Source organism: Lactuca serriola, chromosome 9 (assembly GCF_051521515.1).
Source record: "Lactuca serriola cultivar US96UC23 chromosome 9, Lser_US96UC23_V15, whole genome shotgun sequence".
NCBI lineage: Eukaryota > Viridiplantae > Streptophyta > Magnoliopsida > Asterales > Asteraceae > Lactuca > Lactuca serriola.
In genome coordinates, this window is record NC_136416.1 from 18,505,509 (window position 1) to 18,526,645 (window position 21,137).

General features: G+C 31.4%; 1 long non-coding RNA gene and 1 pseudogene across 2 annotated transcripts; both read left to right on the plus strand.

Moving 5' to 3' along the window:
* The first annotated feature begins 14,218 nt into the window (after positions 1-14,218).
* LOC145075140 (uncharacterized) lies at positions 14,219-15,539 on the plus strand. Its single transcript, XR_013692351.1, has 2 exons — positions 14,219-15,160; positions 15,287-15,539. It is a non-coding gene; the product is annotated as an uncharacterized LOC145075140 (long non-coding RNA).
* Positions 15,540-16,980: 1,441 nt separating this feature from the next.
* LOC145073499 (putative inactive receptor kinase At5g58300) lies at positions 16,981-20,630 on the plus strand (annotated as a pseudogene). The gene is made up of 3 exons (XR_013691396.1): positions 16,981-17,506; positions 18,428-19,714; positions 19,794-20,630. The product of XR_013691396.1 is annotated as a putative inactive receptor kinase At5g58300 (transcript).
* Positions 20,631-21,137: the final 507 nt, after the last annotated feature.

The following is a 21,137-nucleotide window of genomic DNA, read 5'->3' on the forward strand; positions in this document are numbered from 1 at the left end:
TTTTTCCCCCATCTTATAGTCTTTTATATCTTATATTTTACAAGTTTGAGAAGATTTATCTTTTCAAAGGATATTTAGAGAAAAGATTTTGTTTTGGTAACCATCTCCTAACCTCCTAATACAGCTGTAATACTACATTTTACAAGTTTAAAGATTAAAATTAGGTTGGATTTGATCTTATCTTTGACAAGTTTTAAAAATTAAAATCACTTTGTTATATTATGTTATGTTTGTGCTGCTATAGGTGTCGAATTTGTCTTCCCAAAGGGTGTCCATCAAAAATTTATCATATACTCTACAAAAGAAACCCGAAACTTAGGGGTGTCCATGGACACCCTTGAGATATATATAGGCTCGCCTCTGCCCATATTGGCTTCTTATAAGGGTTGTCACCTTAATATCTCAAAAGATTCTCAAGTATTTTCCACAATTATCTACACTGGATTTACAACTTACAAGGCTAATTTACATGGATATACAATTACATATATGAATTTTCATTATCCTTAAATATTAATTACAATTTAAAGAAAAAAGTATTTTACTTCTTATTAGATTCATTTCCATTATGTAAATTACAAGTTATAGCTACCAAGTACTCTTAAAGTGATACATGATAATAATATATTAATATATGACTTGAACTCAAAGATCCTATATAATCACCTCAATTCTTCAAAGTTTTAGCTCATTTGATGCTTGTTATTGCTTCACTGAACACTAAAACTTATTCATAGTGCATGTAAGACCATTTTGTAACAATACTATAGCTATTACAAATCAATTTCTCATCAAGTGTGTTTGTATGGGATGTACACAACCTTGTATGACCATACATGATAACTTCATACCACTTTTCTTCGGACCCATGCTCGGTGCTTCAATGCTCGTACAATTTGCATGGTGATCACTAATGCATGTATAATCTGGGTATAGTGTACCATGATCACTCTATACAATACAATCTACATTGGAAAAAACCTTTACTATTGGATTTCATTCGGTCTAATGGATGAATATATATATATATATATATATATATATATATATATATATATATATAAACATACCAACTTATGTACAAATATAAATTAAGCCTTTATAGATTGTATATTCACAGATTCACTAATGGAAAACACATTAATGTAATATCATTGTATGCATTACATGACGAGTCTTCAAGATCATACACAAGACCGTATGAGTTAAGTCATCACCTACGCACCATGATATTCATAACAAGTAACCTTTTGTTCATAGGAGAGGCTTACAGTGGATGGGCATATGACGATGCTATATGAATTAGATAAGAGTACTGTTGGAGGTGTTAACGTTTTGGTGATGGCGTTTAGGGCCCTTGGCCACTGCACCCAGCCTGGCATGAACCCATCTCAGATCAAAGCATGCCCATTAAGGGTTTTTACAGGAAGTTTTCAGTAGAAAGATTTTCAAATCTAGGGTTTTCTGTAGTATGTGTAAGGAAGAAGATGATGGGGTGGCGCCGAATGGCGTCAACGACAAATGGTGGTGGCGTTGGGAGCGTAGATGGCATATGGTGGGGGTGTCGATTGGATGTCATGATGACAACAAGAGGTAATTGTAGGGTTTTTAGATTGTTTAGAAATAAAATAAAAAAAATCCTTTTAATCAGAGAAATAAATTGTTTCGAGTAGGCTGCATTTGTTTTTATAGTGTATTGTATATGTGTCTTTATTGTAAACTAAGTTTTGATTGGTTTGTTTTAAATGACATGGATCACTCATCTACACCATCCATCATAGATTCAATGGTCAATATCTTATCTCCTTGTTTTTAAAACAATCATCTTAAATTTAAGATGGCCCACCAAGATATATATATTATAAAGTAGTAAGATATATATATATATATATATATATATATATATATATATATAAGTTTGGATTATTTGTTTTTACTAACAATTGTGTGCCAGAATGCACAGATCTGGACCACCGGATGGAATAAATCAAAGGTTATGATCTCAGGGTCTATGATATTAGAATAGGATAACATATACCATATAATCAAAAAAATTCAGTATAAGGGCATTTTAGTCAATTAACCTATATTAAAAAATGAAATTTTCATATTTTTAGGGATAATTAATTCCTTTATTTTTAAATTTTTGAATATTTTAAATAATTCGAATTTAAAAATCCAATTTTATTATGTCAGAATGATAGAATGTCAACCATAAACTAGTAAATATATTTTTCGATTTTATTCTGTTAGAATGACAGAATGTCAACCATAAACTAGTAAATATATTTTCGATTTTATTCTGTTAGAATGATAGAATGTCAATCATAAACTAGTAAATACATTCTGAAAGAATACACAAAATCGATTCTTGAACTAATAATATATGAAAGCATTTGACCCCTCTTGGATTTGGTGACTTTTTGGTTCTTAATGCTAGTTGACTTTCACTAATTACATGCTATTTGGAATTAGTGACTTTGACTAAGGAAATTGTTATGAGCTTCTCTAGCCATTTCAACAATTAAGAAAAGTCTAGGTAATCTCAAGCTTCTTGGATTACTATAGCCAAATTAAGGATTTAAATCAAAGTATTGCACCATTGGATTCTAATGATATGTTCATCAAAAGTCAAAGTGAGGAAACTTTAAGTCAACCATCTCTCCCTTATTGATTTTACATCAAACTCTTATTTTTGTTGCATTTGTCTATTTAAATCATAGTTAATTCTAGTTTGTTTCAAGTATTTCAAAACACCAAAACCCCCCATTTTACTTTTATTGTCATTCTAGAAGTATTTTTACAAAGAGATTTTTCATAGAGTTATAAATTGAACCGATCTCCGTGGATTCGATCCCTTTACCACTATACACTATTTTAAATCCTTAATTTGGCTATAGTAATCCAAGAAGCTTGAGATTACCTAGACTTTTCTTAATTGTTGAAATGGCTAGAGAAGCTCATAACAATTTCCTTAGTCAAAGTCACTAATTCCAAATAGCATGTAATTAGTGAAAGTCAACTAGCATTAAGAACCAAAAAGTCACCAAATCCAAGAGGGGTCAAATGCTTTCACCACCATGTTGGAGGAAATGTTTTTATGATTGTGTGAAGCAAAAACAACACAAAAATCATTTGTTGCTTGCTAATTTGAGGATCCTTTACTTAATCAAGAAATTAGCCAACTAATCACCACAAACACATTTAAACTCATGAACTAAAACATACAAGTAGTGATAAGATGTTAAAACACAAAACATTCCCATAAAGATTTAAGAACATGTTCATGGATTCTTCAACATTCAACAAAAGTTCAAAGGATTAACCAAAAGTCAACCAATATTAGTTTAGCCAAGCATGGCTAAACACAAAGAAACAAAGTTAGAGAAAATTGTACCAAACATTAAGCAAGAATCAAGAGGTAAAAATATGATGTTCTTCAAGGGTTCTTGGCCTTCAAAAGTCTCCAAAACTCCAGAGAGAATCTTCAAAAATCGGATGTCCAAGAGTCTCCAAAAGATGGGCACCAACCTTCCTCAAATAGCCTTCCAAATGGATTTCCGAAATTACCCCTGCAGAGCCTTGCGCGACCCGCGTGCTGTTGCGCGGGTGGGTTGCGCGGGTGGTCCCTGAATGTAGCATCTTTGAGGTTTTGGGCCTCCATAGCTTAGCCCACTTGGCCCAGTGCGAGCCCAATCAGCTCCTAGCCCATTTTTCTTCAAGTTTTCTTCAATTTAAGCCCAATTTGGCTTCTCCAAATGATTCATAGCTCGCAAACTCGCCCGATTAATAATCTATGCATGCTTGAATATACTCCCGCATCTTGCAAATTTAAATGTTTATTTCTCTCCAAGCCTTCAAATAATCATCAAGCTCGCTCCATGCATCATCTCCACCACCCATCAAGCCTAAGATCCTTGCTTTCCACCAATTCCCATCGCTTTCCATACGTCCCGAACATTCCCGCTCCACTAATTTCCATGAAATCTGCAATAAAGTTCACGAAACTAGAAAATACCCGAAATGGTCATAAAATAACAAAAAGGAAAATATGCATGGAAATTAACTAAATTATGGATGAAATAAACTAAAATAAACTAAAAAATATAAGTAATTAAAATAAACTATCAATATACCAAATAATTACATTGTATGATTGTGATTCATTGATTAATAACAACATTCTGAAAGAATAACAAGTGTAATTCTTAAAAAACAACAACATTCTTAAACAGTGAGTGTGATAATTCTTTAATTCATTCTTCAAGCATTTCCCATTAGGTCTTCAAGCCATTTCTATCACAAATTCATTGTCAAATATTTTGTAGTGATACACTTGTAACAACTGCACATTAAACATATAAATAATTAACTGCAATTCTATCATAATAAAACAATAATATTCTTACAAAATAAACTATTCTTGCAGAATGGTTTTTGAATATTCTTAAAGAATTTGTATTATCAAGAATATACACAACGAACAAAATATTTGAAATATAAATGCATGAAAAGATCATGTAAACACAAATGGTGACTAAGAAAAAAAACAATTAGAATATATAAACCATCTTCGTAAGGGACCAAACAGTAGGAAGAAGACCCTCCAAGGGTGAAAAGGTCCAAATAGATAGTATCTATCCCGCCAATTGTAAAAAACCACCTTTGTTTGAATCTTTGTTTACATCTAACTTCATATTTTAACATACAAATAGCATCAAAGTTCAGATTTCTTCATCTAATATCATATTTCAGTAAAGTAATATCATTTACAAATAAATAAATAAAAAATAAAAAACTGACTTTTGCATCTAGTTTTCATGTTTCAGCAAACACAGTGTTTTAGCAAACAAAGAATATATAATATTATATTAAAAAAAACACAGCATATGATTTCATATGTTACCTCATATCAGAAAAAAAAAAAACAACAACAACAGAGTAACATGTACTATCAGATTAATGAAAAGAAAAAGGGAACAAGAAAAAGCTTACCAGTTCGATTTTGACATCGGAGTTGTGGCGGTATTACGACAGCAAGACCAATTTTCCGACCAAATTCCAAGAGATAACATAAGATATCGACAGACAAGTACAAATTCCGCCATATCTTCAACAATTCTGGCAAGGGATTGAAACAATTGGACATCAATAACGAATATGTCACAGGGGGAAGAGAACGAAAAAAGAAAAACAGAAAAGAAGAAGCTACATGGTCATGGTCGTCGTCACCGGGAACTAAATTGTCAACGTTGCCGATAAGGAGCAACTCGTCATCGATGTCGTGGACATCGACGTTACCTAATGGTGGTCCGACGAGAGGGTTGTGGTGACGAGATGATGATTTGGTTTGGGTATCGGCAATGGAAGGGAAGGAAGGAAGACGAAATTGTGTGCTGCTACAAGTAGTGGGGCTATGAAAGATGATGGGTTGGGATGTTGAAGACGAAGGTGGAGGAACGACTTTGATGCTTCGATTTCTCCAGCGAGACAACAGAGAAGGAAGAAAACTGAAGACGACAATTGTAGGGTTTTTTCTACAGGTTTTAACTTTGACATCCCATATTTAAAGAGATAATAAACATATTAATTATCTACCATAATTAAATATGTAGAGATTACTATAATACTCTTAAATGATTTATTTAATAATTTATTATTTCCTCAATTCTCATTGGTGCATACATACACACAATAGTTGCTAGAAACATTTGAACCTCTCTCTCTCTCTCTCTCTATATATATATATATATATATATATATATATATATATATAGCTTAGCTAGAGGTTTTCTTAATCCATGTTATCTTAACCAAATGTGTAAGGCTTAAGATCCATTTATGGATATAAAACAAACATCTCAAGGTTGGAATAGTCATTATAATATGAAGATATAAGGTATGCTTTTATATCAAAATGAAAAGAACATATGTGTTTACTAAGAACTAGTGTGAGCAGAGTGATATTCCTAATCTTGTATGAATGAGACATGCTTAATCATTTGAAATAACATTCCGACTATACATGGTTGTTCCCCCTTGAATCGGAAAAATGTGGTCAAGAGTGTAGTGGGTAAGAGTGGATACCCAATGGCGGTCATTTTACATGTCGATTCCTTAAACACCCCTTATGGACCAGCTTCGTGAAGAAGGTCTACAAACGGTAAGACTGACATTTTACTTATACATATATAATATTAAACTTTTAGTTCTATATAGTATAAGGGTGTATTTTACACTTTTAAAATACTAGGTGGTTTAATTTAATAAATTATACCTTTTGATTTAATTAAATATAAACCATATCATTATGGATTTATTAACTCTCTTTTAGTTATACACTTAATTAATTTAATAAAACCATAAGAGTGTAATTTGAACTTTTCAAAAAAAATACTAGGGTTTTAGAATTTAACATTTTAAAATTAAAACTTTTAATCAAAAATTTAAATTCCAAAACTTGAGGGCAAGTTTTGAAACTTTTCAAAACCTTAGGGTTTAGAATTTAAACATTTCAAAATTAAAGCTTTTAATCAAAATTTTAAATTCCAAAATTTGAGGGCAAGTTTTGAAACTTTTTCAAAACTATCTAGATCAAATTACAAATAATTTAAGTAATCAAATAATTGGTAATTATCTAAATTTGACCTAATTCAATTTTATGGTAAGATAATCCAATCAAATAATTCAAATAAATCTAGTTTATCATGTAAGACAATGACTATCTAATTAATTGACAATTATCTTCTATTTTGGTAAGGATAATCACTCCAAATTAATAAAAATCGGATTTTATCAATGAAAAACGTTTATGGTAATTATTCACAACCAAAACATGTCAAAATCCCGCAAAATCTGCAATCAGACCTACAAACTCGTCAAGTCAGGGATGAACTCGTCGAGTTCCCAGTGAACTCGTCGAATTCACCAATGAACTCGGCGAGGTCAGGCTCCAGAATGCAGATGTTCGGGATTTTCAGCTTGAACGATTATGTAAAGCATCAAATACATCAAACAAACAACCTATGGTCTGATACCACTGATGGGTTATGAGCACTACATCAATCCTATGGTGTACATGCAAACCCTAAAGCTTTGGATCTAGTTTGTCTAATGAACATGCAATAATCATCCAAAGCTCATAAACCCTAATTCTAGCATACAATAATCGAAATTGAAAAAAGAATAGAGTTTAGATCTTACTTTGATTGTTATGTTGCAATAACAATCTCAATTCCTCTTGATCTTGACCTTTGAAAGCTTAGTGCCTCAAATGTTGCACCTCTAATGGGGTCACAAACACCATGAGCAACAAGATGACCTAGGAGAAGGAGGAGGAGTACCAAAAACGTCCAAGAACCCTTAAGGATTGTTTCACCACGTTTTTGGGGCTTTCGGGGTTCCTTATATAGGTATGCTATTAGGGTTTTAAACTAGGAAACCCTAATTTGACTGCCTAGGTCCTAAGCAACCCATGGACTCCCTCCTTAGCGACCTTGGACGAATTCTTAGGGGTTTCCCCATAGATTTCATCCACTCCAACTTCTATGGAGTCCATTAGCCCATTTATGCAACTATCTTATAATTATACAATCAGTCCCCTTTATTTAATTAATCTTTTTTAGCCACAAAATTAATTCTTGATTAATATTAATTAAACAATATGATTTCTCTTTTAATATATAATTCATATAATATATTAATAAATCATAATTAATCCTTTTTCTCCTTAGTTCATCATATCAGTTGTTATGGTGAAGGCAACCCAAAAGGATCATGCTCGTAATCGGGTCAAGTACATACCAAAGTAATTATGGGCTTAGACACCTAATCCAACAGTTTGTTATGGCTTTCCCATGCTTATAATTACACAATCAGTCCCCTTTATTTAATTAATCTCTTTTAGCCACAAAATTAATCCTTATCAATCCCTTGTAGCGTTCGTATGCTTCGTATATTCTTCCGGTTGTTGCTCAAAATTTGTTATGGTTTTCTTGAGTTTAGCAACTTTGGAGGGTGGGCAAAAGTGTTATAAAAATTGCCTACGCATCTGTACCCAAGTAGTAATTGCACTGAGTGGAAGTGCTTTCAACCAATCTTTAGCAGCTCCCTTGAAAGTAACAAGTAGTATTCTAAGTAAAAATTGTAGTGTGTGGGACATTTGGGATGTTAAAGTAGTAAGCAATGTCATTGGCTTCATCTAGGTGCTTGTAAGCATCCTCATGATCCTTCCTAGAAAATGGTACTTCTTTGAGTGCGGATAGAATGTTTCCCTTCAGCTCGAATGTTGTTGTAGATATGATTGCATGTTGCACTAGACCGAGATCGGTGTCATCTCAGATTCTCTTTTTGTATGCCTCCGTAGATATATCAATAATGTTCGTCATTTCGTTAGTTTGCTCGTCCTCGAAATCGCTTTCTTCAAATTCAGGTTCAGTCTCCTATTCGGGATCTTTTGGATTAGGATTTTGTTCAAAGCTTTCAATCTTGTTATCGTCCTTTTTTTGACTGCTTGAATCTCCTACATTATTTAATTTCTTTTTTCCAAAAACTGATTTGAGATCTTTGAAAGGTGACTTATTTGGCGGGTTAGTTTCTCCTGCGTTTTTATCCATCTTTTTGTGAAGGGCAGACTCTGGATCTTCAAGCTGTGGTACCAAAGGTGTGTTGGATCCACAAGTCATGAACTACTGCAAGAAAAACAAAAATAAAAACGTAAAACTGAACAAAAACTAAATAAAAATGCTTACTGACTTCTCACCACGACGTGGTAAAGGGTACCACGTCATGGATTTCGCAAAAAAAAATCTAAACAAAACCGAAAAACAAAATTGTGAAACAACTTAGTTCACATCGTGGACTTAAGGTCCACGTTGTGAGTTCAGTACTGAAAAAAAAAACTAATGAAAAAAATTTACTTTTTGCAGGTTTTACCCTGCAAAAAGGATCGATTAATCTAAAGCAAATAAATTCCTAAACTAATTAGCCATTCCCCGACAACATCGCCAAAAATTTGATGTGTCAATAATGCTACACCTAATTTTACCTACTATCCTACTAGCTATTCGACTAAAGGCAGTGTATATTTTCACAAATAGTATAGCACAAACAGTCGGGTATCAATCTCAGAGAACATAATTAATTAATTAACCTACTTACTATTAAATTAACCTAAAATTCTAATTAAAAGTAAAATGGTTTTTTTTATCTAATTTTGCAAGTTTAGACAAACTTAAATTCTTAACAACTTATTCAATCAAATATTAAAAACACTTTTGTTTAGTTCGAATCAACTTTTCCTCAATAGCTAGCTATTAATTATGGATAATTCTCGTTGGTTACCAATTAATATATTATTAGCAATTCAAGTCCAAATTTACTAATATTGAATTAATTCATGTAGAGCTATGCATGGTCACACATAAGTTAACACATAATCACTTATTAATTATTATTGGAGCTATATAAGATTGACTAAACAAACACAATATTATAGTCATAATATATGTTCTTGAGCACAACCAAAACTAATACTCTAATCACTTAACTAAGATTGGTTGGATCCTAGTTCTAGCAATTCAATGGTCACTAAATTACTAGGTGTCAAGTTCATGCAATTTAATATTCACCAAAATATACAGAACATGAGTTAAAGCAATTTAAGTATCAAATTCTAACATGCTAGGTATTAGCAATCAAACACAAGCATTCAACCAACACGAAAAATCCATAATCAAATAACTATTCCATGAGTTCAAGCTTTATCTAGCTAAACAGAAGCAGCTAGATTTAGCTACTCATAGTAACAACCAAACACACAATCTTCATTATTAAAATCATAGTAATGTACCAAACTAAGAATAAAGTTATTATCTTCTCCTTCTCCTTCGTTTTATGCAAAAGCTTGATTACTCTCTTAATTCTCCTCTGGAATTCGTATTCAGAACCCTCTAATGTCTAGCCAACCTCTCAAATCCGTAAACACCAAGGATATATATACTTTTCGGGATTTTGAACTCCATGTCGTGAATTTGGATGAATCCTTATCGGGCAAGGACTTCGACTTTTCGTGTACTCATCTTCTAGAATCGCCCATGCCACGTCGTGTAAGTGAAGTCCACGACGTGACTTCAACTTTTTTCGTGGGTTTTTCTTTTCTTTAATTCTCCAAGCCTCCAATGTTTCATCATTTGTCGTTTTTAGTCTTTGTTCTTTAAGATCACTTACGTGAGTTTTGTGTGTAGACTTAATAACATATAATATCATTTTACTTTAAAAATACAATTTTGTAATACAAACAAATAATTATTATAAAAGTCATATTTAATACATGTTCACCATGGTTTTTTATATTTCTTCATATTTAGTATTATATTCTTATATTTTCCATATTTTAGCAATATAGTTTTATTTTGCAAGTTGTATAAATCGGCTTGGTTTGAATATTCATGTTGGTTGTTTAAATCATTTTATAAATTCAACAAAACACCCCTTTGATTTTTTTCCTCTTAATCCTTTTTTTAATTAATAAGCAATAAAAATGTTGAAGATTCATCATGGGAAATAAACAAAGTTCTTTATAACCAATCTGCAAATTCGATCTCATTTTTAAAATTTTAAATTTCATTTATATAAGTCAAATAAAAATCAATTATAGATGACGTAAAAGTAATGTGATGTGTTAATAAAAAAAAGTGATGATTTTTCCACTTAAACAATCTTAAATATTATTAAAAGAGAAACATTATGACATCATCTTAAATAATCTGGACCATTGATTGTATTTTAATCTTATTTTTTCCATCCTTAGATCAAACTGCTGACATCATCTTCCCCATATGGAATGTATTTAATTCCAATAAAGGTTTTCCAATCATCAATTAATAACTTACATTCATTGAAATGGAATGTATTTAATTCCAATAAAAGCTTTCCATATTTTACATCTTGAATTTTCAGCTATGAAGATTTTAATATGGTCAATTTTAAAAACATATTACTAACAAATTATTTCAATCAAGGCCTTAATATCAACCATTAATATAAATCCGTTTATATTAGTAAACCATTAATATAAAATCTTTTTTTATTAGGAAATCATTAACACCGAAAAATCATATTCAAATTATCACATACATATACGATTCATCATTGAATCCGCGACTCATATTTATTTTCAATCGTTTATTTTCTTCAAACCTTCTCCTACAACATCGTTAATATTGCTTATAACTTCCATCATCATTCTCTACTATAAACATTCGCTCTTGTGCGCTAGAAGGTCAGTACCTTCTTTCGCTTTTTATATTTTTTTCGATTATTTTTTGTTCCTATATCAAATGTATGTATTCATATATTTCGATTTTCTTTGTCACAAATTACATGAAATCAGTTAACTACTTTTCTGAAACTTTTCAAATAAATATGAAAAGATATTAGGTACCTTTAACAAAACAAAAATTAACTATCTTGGGAACTGACATTAATTACGAAAATGTTACTTTTATATATTAGAGATAATTATGATTTTTTTTTTTTAATTTTTATGTCATAAGAATCCGGTTAATTTTGGCATGATTTTAAAATATCATTGAAATTATTATGTTTTTGTATATCATATCAACCTACTTTTTTATCTTTGTATAATAACAATAAAATTTATTAATTTACACAACAAATATAGATATTTCAAATTTTGTAATATTATTACACCTTACAAAATACAACTCCCTCCAAAATAGATTTTCGCCAGTAATTTCATCCATAATTTCAACAAATTTAAATTTGTATTTTCTTTATATAAAATTTAAATTTCAACAAACATTTACGTCTTAGATAATGTTGCCCTATTATAATTATTATTTTCCAAAAGTATATCCGTTTAATGAGGAATTTGATATAATAAAGGAAGTGAATGTTAATTAAAATGAGATATATATTCCATAATTATTACACGAGTTTATTAAAAAAATTAATATCAAGGTGTAAACATTAAACATTTTTAAAGTGAAATTTCAGAATACATACAAACGATGATGTTGTACAATGAAATATAAAATTGAATAAACTGAAAAAAAAACACTATTAAAGCAGTCAATCTTGAAAATAACATAGTTATGAAAAATTATAAAGTAAGATAAAAATTATAAGATATTAGGAGATTTGTAAAAAGTACATTTAGTAAAAACGTTACGGTTATTAGAAAAAATAAGACCGTTAAGATTAGTGAAAATAGAATATATAAACTAAATTATCACAATAGTAATAAAATGCCATTATTTGATATTTCATATAATTGACAGATATATCAAATTACATTGATGATATACTAAAATTATTCAAAGTTGCGCCAAAACTAATGCAAAGTTCTTGCGAACACTAAATAAATAAAAACAAACATAAAAGCTAGCATTTATATTTATAATCAATTTAAAATAACCCAATCATGATTTAGAAAAGAATCTCCAATGATGATATACTAAAATTAAATCTATATAACATTTAACATTTTATAAATTATATTACATAACTTTATTTGAATAAATGAAATAGTTGTGAATATTTAATGCAATAGAAAAAACGGTATATTGGTTGTCAATATATGTTTAAATTAGGTAATATTATTATGCAAGGAACGTCTAATTAAAATGCTTATAAATATATAAATATCATAACTATATGAGACGAAGAAAGTCGTTCAACTAATAAAACAAAAAATGATGTCTATAAAAATATCTTTTAATGATTATATATATTTATCGTTTTCAGTGCATTTTCTACACATTTCAATAATATCAATAACCATATATTTTTTTATAATCATTATATACAATATCTATAAACGATTATATATTTTTTATGCGTTTCCCACGTTTAACGCGGGATATAATCTAGTTAATACTAATAAGAAAGACTAAGAAAAACGGCATTGTTATGTGTCTAAGACTGTGCCAATTGAAAAATAGTCATACTCATATGCCAGTATGCCACAAGCATGTCATTGCACCATTTTTAGTTTGTGGTTTCATATTTTAAAATTCTATATGTAAATTTTTATAATAGTAGCAGTTTGTAACATATTAAGATTTACATTTATTACATTTATTATTAGGTCTCTAAATGAACTAAATGTGTAGCGACCTGTGAATAAATTGTTCGACGGAAAATTTATTTATATTTATTTATTTAATAAATAAATGAATATAAATATTGTTTTTTTATTGTTTAGTTAATCAACCAAATACAACCGAATACAGTATACGGTTGTATTACTTCATTTATATTTATTTATATACGTTTATGTTCATTCTTTTTATATTTTTTTGTTTATGTTCAATTATTGTATTGCATTACATGTATAATATTTAAAATTAGTGAAAGTGAAAGCATAGTTGAGACTTAACTTTATTAATTCTAGGTTTTGTAAAAATATCAAAAATAACATTGATAAGTACAGTCAACATATCAATGATGTTGACGGTCAAGTTTTACGGTTGTTTTGGATCTTTATATTCATTTTTATTTGTTTATTTATCATTTATGTATTTTAAGTTCGTTTGTTTACGAACCTTTCTTTTTATTTAGCATCTTAACGAACATCAAAACAAATATGAACATAATAATTTGCTAAATAAAATTGTTTGTTTATATGTTCATACCTATTTGTTTGTTCGATTAACTTAAACAAACGTTTAGTTCATTTATAATCATATTTGTTAACTTAAACAAACGTAAATTTTGTTCATTTAGAATCATATTTATTACCTTAAAAGTTATAATCTTAAAGTTGTATGGCATGTGTACCGTGTACCGTTTCTATATAATTTGTCATTTCCTTTTAGATTTTCATTTGGTATCATAAAGATTTTTGTTTGTTTTAAGTTATTTTAATGGACAATCCACGAAAAGAAGATATTTTGATTGATATTTACGTAATAACGATCATTAGAAGATATATGATCAATAAGTCCCATCAAAGGTTTGGACGTTGCATGCAACTTGTTTCACTCCTTTTGTTTTTCCTTTGTGGAAGGACAAAACTGTAAAATTGTTCATCTGATTTTCTAAAAACTTTGGATAAGGTGTAAAAACAAAAATTTTCTTTGGTTTTAGTCTCTAAAATAGTTGAAATGACTTTTATGCCTTTTTAATTTCTTTTTAAAATTTTCTTTATTTATTTTAATTGTTTTATAATAATAATAATAATAATAATAATAATAAAGAAATGGGCCCTACAAGCTACAACACCTCGACTCATTTCTTTCTCCCTCTCTCACTCATCAAAAAGTCATCGGCGTCAAAATTGCTCTCCATTCTCACTCACCTTTCCCGTCGAGAAGCCCTAACGCCGCCGCCCTAAGGTCGCTGTCGACCGCCCAGATTTCTCGCCACCCTTCATCACCGGTAAGTATCTTACTTCTCATCGCCTCTATTCCCCCTCTCCTTCTTGAACCAATGGATTCACCTCTTGATGATTGAAACCTGCCATCACGAAACCTCGATGGTAAAACCCCATTGTCAGACATCTACAAGTTTTTTTGTCATTTCATCTTCAAGAGTCTACCTCCCAACCCCATTGTCGGCATCCTCCTGTCAACTGTGCAGCCTCTTGATGAGTGAACCCCACTGTAGGTTTCCTAAACACAGCTCCAATGAAACCCCCTTCCCATTCAGGAGGTCAAATTAAACTTTGAACCATGTATCGCCTTTCTGGAGAAGTTTTTCAGGTTCAGTGAAAATCTAATTTGCATAGAGAACTGAGATGGTCACATTGGATCAAAAGAAAAAGAAATTTGATGTGTGTTACAGAGAAAAAGAGGTAAGTTTCGATTTGAAATCAGATGCAATGTGTTTTGGGTTTTGCGGATTCCAATTTTGGAACTGGAAAATAGATTCCAGGTAGGGTGATTGAACGGTGGGGAGAGAGGGAAGCAAAGATCAGATCGGTCAATGGTGCTCGAGTTTTGAGGAGTTACCAATGGTGGGTTATGTTCACTGGTGTCAAAAACCACCAACCATTGTATTTTAATACCACACAAGTCAACTGAGTAGAGGTTATGAAATTAGTTTTCCTTCGTTCATTTGCTGATAAGGGAGGGATTAGGATGAGACCGGATGCAAGATTATTAGAGAAACCTCGAGTTTTGAGGAGTTACCAACGGTGCGTATGTATGTGTAATTTTCAAGCTTTAGATTGAATTTTGAAACTGGTTTTATATACAATCACAAATATAAAAAAACGAAGAAACTAATGTCCGTGTGTGAAATATGGCTGTGGGTTTTGAAGAGAAAGGGAGGGGTGAACGATAACATACATCGGAGGATGGGATGCGTCGGAGATGTTCTAGCCTTTTGGGTTTGATCGCCTGCAAGTATGTGTTTGTGTGTGTATGTGTGTGTGTGAGAGAGAGAGAGATAAGATAGAGAAGGAGAGTTTTACCTATTTTCTTTTTATTATTATTAATATTTTTGTTATTGAAATGTTAATAAAATGTAAAAAATGTAAAAGTAAATAAATAAGGGTATAACCGTTTTTTCAAGTTTTTTTGGACTAAAATCGCAGGAATTTCTTGATTTTGGACCTTCTATGCAAGTTAAAAACGTTTTGGACCCTATCCAAAGTTTTTAGAAAACCACAAGGACTAATTTTTCAGTTTTGTCTTTGTGGATGTCATAATTGCATTAATGGGTTGAATACATTCAAATTTTCAAGGTCATCCAAATACATTCAAAATTTCAAATTAATAAAACAACCTACTTTCTTTAGTAATTTTTTATTGATATTTTAAAGATATAATATTTTTGTTATATTAAATATATTAATATCTAATTAATTTATAAACATAATTAAAATATTATTGGCATGTAAAAGGAATTTCTTAATCACGAAATAAATCTCAATTAAAAATCAAATCCGTCGGTCAAATTAGAAAGTTTGTAGGACATTTGTGTGATTTCCTCTTAAAAATATTATAAAAGAAAGTTTAGAAATAAATATATAAAAGTTACAAAAGAAATTGTACGAAAAAAAGGTAAAAATTTGTAAGAAAAATTTAAAACATTTATAAAATATTTGATTTAAAAGCATTTGTATTAAAATTATAAAAAAATTAAAAATTTATAAGCAAAGTTTAAAATATTATATTAAAAAAACCTATAAGAAAAAAATATAATAAAAATATTGTAAGATTTTATAAAAAACCGTAAGAAATTTGTAAAAAAAAATTGTTTATATTTAGATAATTTTCTTTTTTTTGTACACATTTTATCATTTAACTTGTTAAATGTGTTCACATATTATCATTGTCACATGTTATAGTAGGTAACAATGGTAATATGTGAACACATTTAACAAGTTAAATTGTCAAATATATATAGAAAAAAAAATTAAGTTGCATACATGTGAACAAGACGAAAAGATAATTACCTTGTAACTCATTGCTCCTACATATACTCTTATCCAATTAAATGGTGACATGTATAACATTTAATGCTCATTTAATGTGATTTAACAATATTTTAGGATAATAATATGACACAGGTCATCATTTAAATGAGTATGAAAATTGATAGGATCAAAAGATAGGAAAATATTTAATTTCTCTTATTCTAATTGTTATTGTTACGAGCCATTATATCTGGGGAGTATTTAAATAGGTTAGGGAAGATAAGGAAGATGTATAATTAGATATTTCGTATTGCTTGTATGGGATTTTTTTTTTCAGTGTCCATGTTTTCGGTGTCCATAAAGTATTATGGTATCTTCAATTTGTATTTTCTGATTATTTTTTCAAACTAATGAATGTTTAATATGCTTTTTAGGTTTCACAGACTATAACGATTTTCATAGAGCAAATAAACAAATCCTATTTTTATATATTTTTTTTGGGTTGAGTTGAATAAGAACAATGTTATTTTATTTTTTCTCAAAGCAAACTTGTCAATATTTTAAATCGAACAAAGAATGTAATTATCTGAAAAAAGAATTAGAATAAAATCAAATAATACCGGCGAGTGTATCTCCCCACCCTCGCACACAGTAGTTTGTTGGAGTCAACAATACCAGTGTGCTTCTCTCTCTCTCTCTCTAACACAAACATACACACACGCACTCCTGCGTGAGTGCGTGTTCTTCCGATTTCTTCAAATTTAGACTAAGTTCATGATGAATTTTGAGTATAAGTAATCTAATCCAGTTCAATCAACACATATACGTTGCATTTGAGCGTGTCAGATAAAATGTTGCTGAAGTTTTAGATGCTTGTTCATCTGTTTCACGTCAATTTCAAGTGAGCGAGTTCCATTTTTCTCCTAAATTAACATCTCCTGTTTCTATATCATCCGAACTTCGTAAGGAAAATGCTGATGGATTTTCTCTGAAGAATGTTCTCGACGCATTGGCGGGGGAATTAGAACTGCTTTAATAGTTTGGACCTCTAATGACGACTCGGAGCTCAACATTCAAACATAAGATCTTCAGAAGCATTGTGCGTCTTAATGTTTAGAGGTGAGTTTCCATTGAAATTCTGGCGTGCGTGTAGTTTTGTTCGATGAAAAGTTCTCTTGCTTGTACGCTATTTACAGTTTAGATTTATTAGATTGAAATCTCGTTGTTTCGTCGAGAGTTCATGTAGTTATATATTACTGTTCATGTAATCATATATTAGTTAAATATGTGTTTGTTCGTGAATTTGTTTAGCGAAATTATCATCTACTTGCATGCCATTTGCAACTAGCCAAACTAGCATAAAATCTGTATATTTAATAAACAATTAATGCATTCTGGTTAGAATTATTGTTCGTTCTAAGTTTAGTTAGATGTAAAATGTTGTTCTGTAGAAAATTATCAGAATGAGATGATTGTTATGGTAATCTAATATTCCTAATTAAGTTCATCGATTAAGATTGACTAATACATAGATAATCTGTTACTGTGCAACTTAACATGTTAATTGCTTTGATTATGGTGGATTAGCTGAATGAATTAATCTGTAACTTGTTCACATGTACATGAAGATTTGCTAAACCAAATCGTTGTGTCTTTTCACTTGAAGCATGGGAAATCCACAAAGTTCAAGACTGATGCAATAGAATTTTCTTGTTTCCTACAGAAATAGACAGATTTAGGTTGCTATGATACAGAGATAACATGCTACAAGGAAACTTGCATTTGCATAACGGGCTAGCGGCGCAGCTTGTTGCCTGTTTGCCTTCAATCGATATGTATTGAATTCAATTAAATCATAAATAAAATTGACATATAAAAAAGATTAAAAAAAAAACTAAAATTAGATACATGCCTTTCCATTTATAGACAATTCATTTACAGCATTGATTTTATATTGGGTTCTCTTTTCATAAATTCCTCTTTTTCTAGATAACTTACTGTCACTATTATCCAAATCTTCTTTTTGTGTGGCTGAACCAGGAAAGACACTCGACATGGATCACCACAAGCTTCATTTGTGTGAAAAAATCCTCATGAAACTCTGCTCCAGTCAACTATTTTTGCAAGTTTTTGTCATAATTTCCCTTCTTCCTCTGGTGTTTGCTGACCTGAACTCAGATAAACAAGCTCTACAGGCTTTTGCAGCTGCTGTTCCACATGGTTCAAAGCTCCAATGGGACAATTCTACTAACATCTGCACATCATGGGTAGGCATTACATGTACACCTGATGCCACTCGAGTCCTTATTGTTAGACTTCCTGCAGTTGGACTTACAGGCCCCATACCATCCAACACTCTTGGAGAGCTTGATGCCTTGAGAGTTCTCAGCCTTCGATCAAATTTCTTGAATGGAAGTTTACCATCTGATCTCCTTTCCCTTCCTTCCCTCCGTTCTCTTTTCCTTCAACATAACAACTTCACTGGTAACATTCCAGACTTTCTTCCTCGCCGACTTCATATCCTTGATCTATCATACAATTTCTTTACTGGAAACATTCCAGCAACTATCCAGTTTCTCTCACGCCTTACCGGATTATTCCTCCAAAACAACTCCCTCTCTGGTCCAATCCCAAATGTCACATTCCCAAAACTCAAACATTTCAACATAAGCAACAATCATCTCAACGGTTCTATCCCTTCATCCTTCAAAGCTTTACCAAGTGCATCGTTTCTGGGAAACCCTTTCTTGTGTGGTGTACCTCTCAAGTCTTGTTTACACCATCCTCCTTCCTCAAGGAAATTCAAATTCCCATTATGGGCTATTATAGCAATTGCAGCAGGAGGAGGCGTTGCAGTTTTGGTTTTAGTTATTATCTTTGTCCTCTGCTGCTGTCTTAAGAAAGAAAGTGGTGATATACGTAGGATTGAGAGAGGGAAGTCTTTCACTAACAGAAATGGTCAGAAGCCCAGTGAGGAATTTGGTAGTGGGGTGCTAGATACTGATAACAACAAGCTGGTTTTCTTTCAAGGCTCTTCTTATAACTTTGATCTTGAAGACTTGTTGCGTGCTTCTGCTGAGGTGCTAGGGAAGGGTAGTTTCGGAACAGCTTATAAAGCGGTCTTGGAGGAGTCAACCACTGTGGTTGTGAAAAGGTTGAAAGAAGTAGCAGCAGTCAAGAAAGACTTTGAACAGCAAATGGAGATAATAGAGAGAGTTAGTCATCACCACAATGTTGTCCCTGTTCGTGCTTACTTTTACTCAAAGGACGAGAAGCTTCTTGTGTATGACTATTTCTCTGGAGGTAGCTTAATGTCCCTCTTACATGGTAAGCATTTTGTTAAAAATCCAATCTTTCTTTGTCTTTGTGAATTGTCATTACTAATTTACAATAAAACCGCATGCAGGAAACAGTGGTTCTGGGAGAATACCACTAGACTGGGAAACTAGAATCAAGATCGCCCTTGGAACTGCAAGAGGCGTTTCTCATATCCATTCTTTTGGAGGCCCAAAGTTCAGCCATGGAAACATAAAGTCTTCAAATGTTCTTATCAACCACGAAATGGATGGCGTGATTTCTGATATGGGGTTAGTTCCACTCATGAACTTCCATCCTGCACCATCATCATCCCATGCTGCTGGATACCGAGCTCCAGAAGTTGTTGAAACCCGAAAACACTCTCACAAATCAGACGTATACAGCTTCGGGATCCTCCTGCTTGAAATGTTAACTGGGAAACAGCCAGTTCAATCTCCAGGGAGAGGAGAGATGGTGGATCTGCCTAGGTGGGTTCAGTCAGTGGTGAGGGAAGAATGGACAGCTGAGGTTTTTGATATCCAGCTCATGAGATTTCATAACATTGAAGAGGAGATGATGCAAATGTTGCAGATTGGTTTGGCTTGTGTTGTCAAGTCACCTGATAGTCGACCCACCATCCATGAAGTTGTGAGAATGCTGGAGCAGATCCAGTTATACAACTTTGAAAACCGGCCTCCCTCTGAATAAATCAACCAAATCCAGAGATTCAGATGTGCAGAGTGCAGACTTCATCATTTCAGCTTTACACAGGTTAGTACGTATAAACTAGTTACTGAAGAAACTTAGGAAGAAAAACAAAACATATATTTGATTCTCTAATACTTAGATACTTACCCTATGCCTATCAGATTTGTTTGTGTACACGCATGGACTTGATTGAATAAGTTGCTTGCTTTAAACAGTGAATTTGGTTCAATTTCCTCAATCTTTTTGGGTTTCTGTTTTTCACTATCTTTAAGCTCATACTCATACATGCATTTATGTTTTATACCTTAAACGGTAAATGAGTAAAATTTGGGGATAATCTCTTAAATCTCATAAAGTATACTTAAATGCTTCAACCTCCTGAAAGGTTTTATCTAATTAAAGTATATTATTATCTTATTATCTTATAAGTATAGTTTGTATCAGCATATTTCATTGTTTAGTTTTATAAAATACAAAAAGTGAAGGACAATTTTTTTCCCGGCCTCAATTAAATTATTCAACTGTTTTGATCCGTATTTAAAATTATTTGTTATAAGGTATAACCTTAGACTGTAAGTGTTTATTTTGACAGCTCTATTTAAAACCCATTTCTTTTATTCTACTTGGACAATTTTGATTTTTTTTCTCTATATTTTGGGATATATTGGATAAAAAATGTGATTATTTTGAAATTAAGTTGATGATAACACCTAAGGTTGCCAAATCCTCGTATATGAAGTTGAAA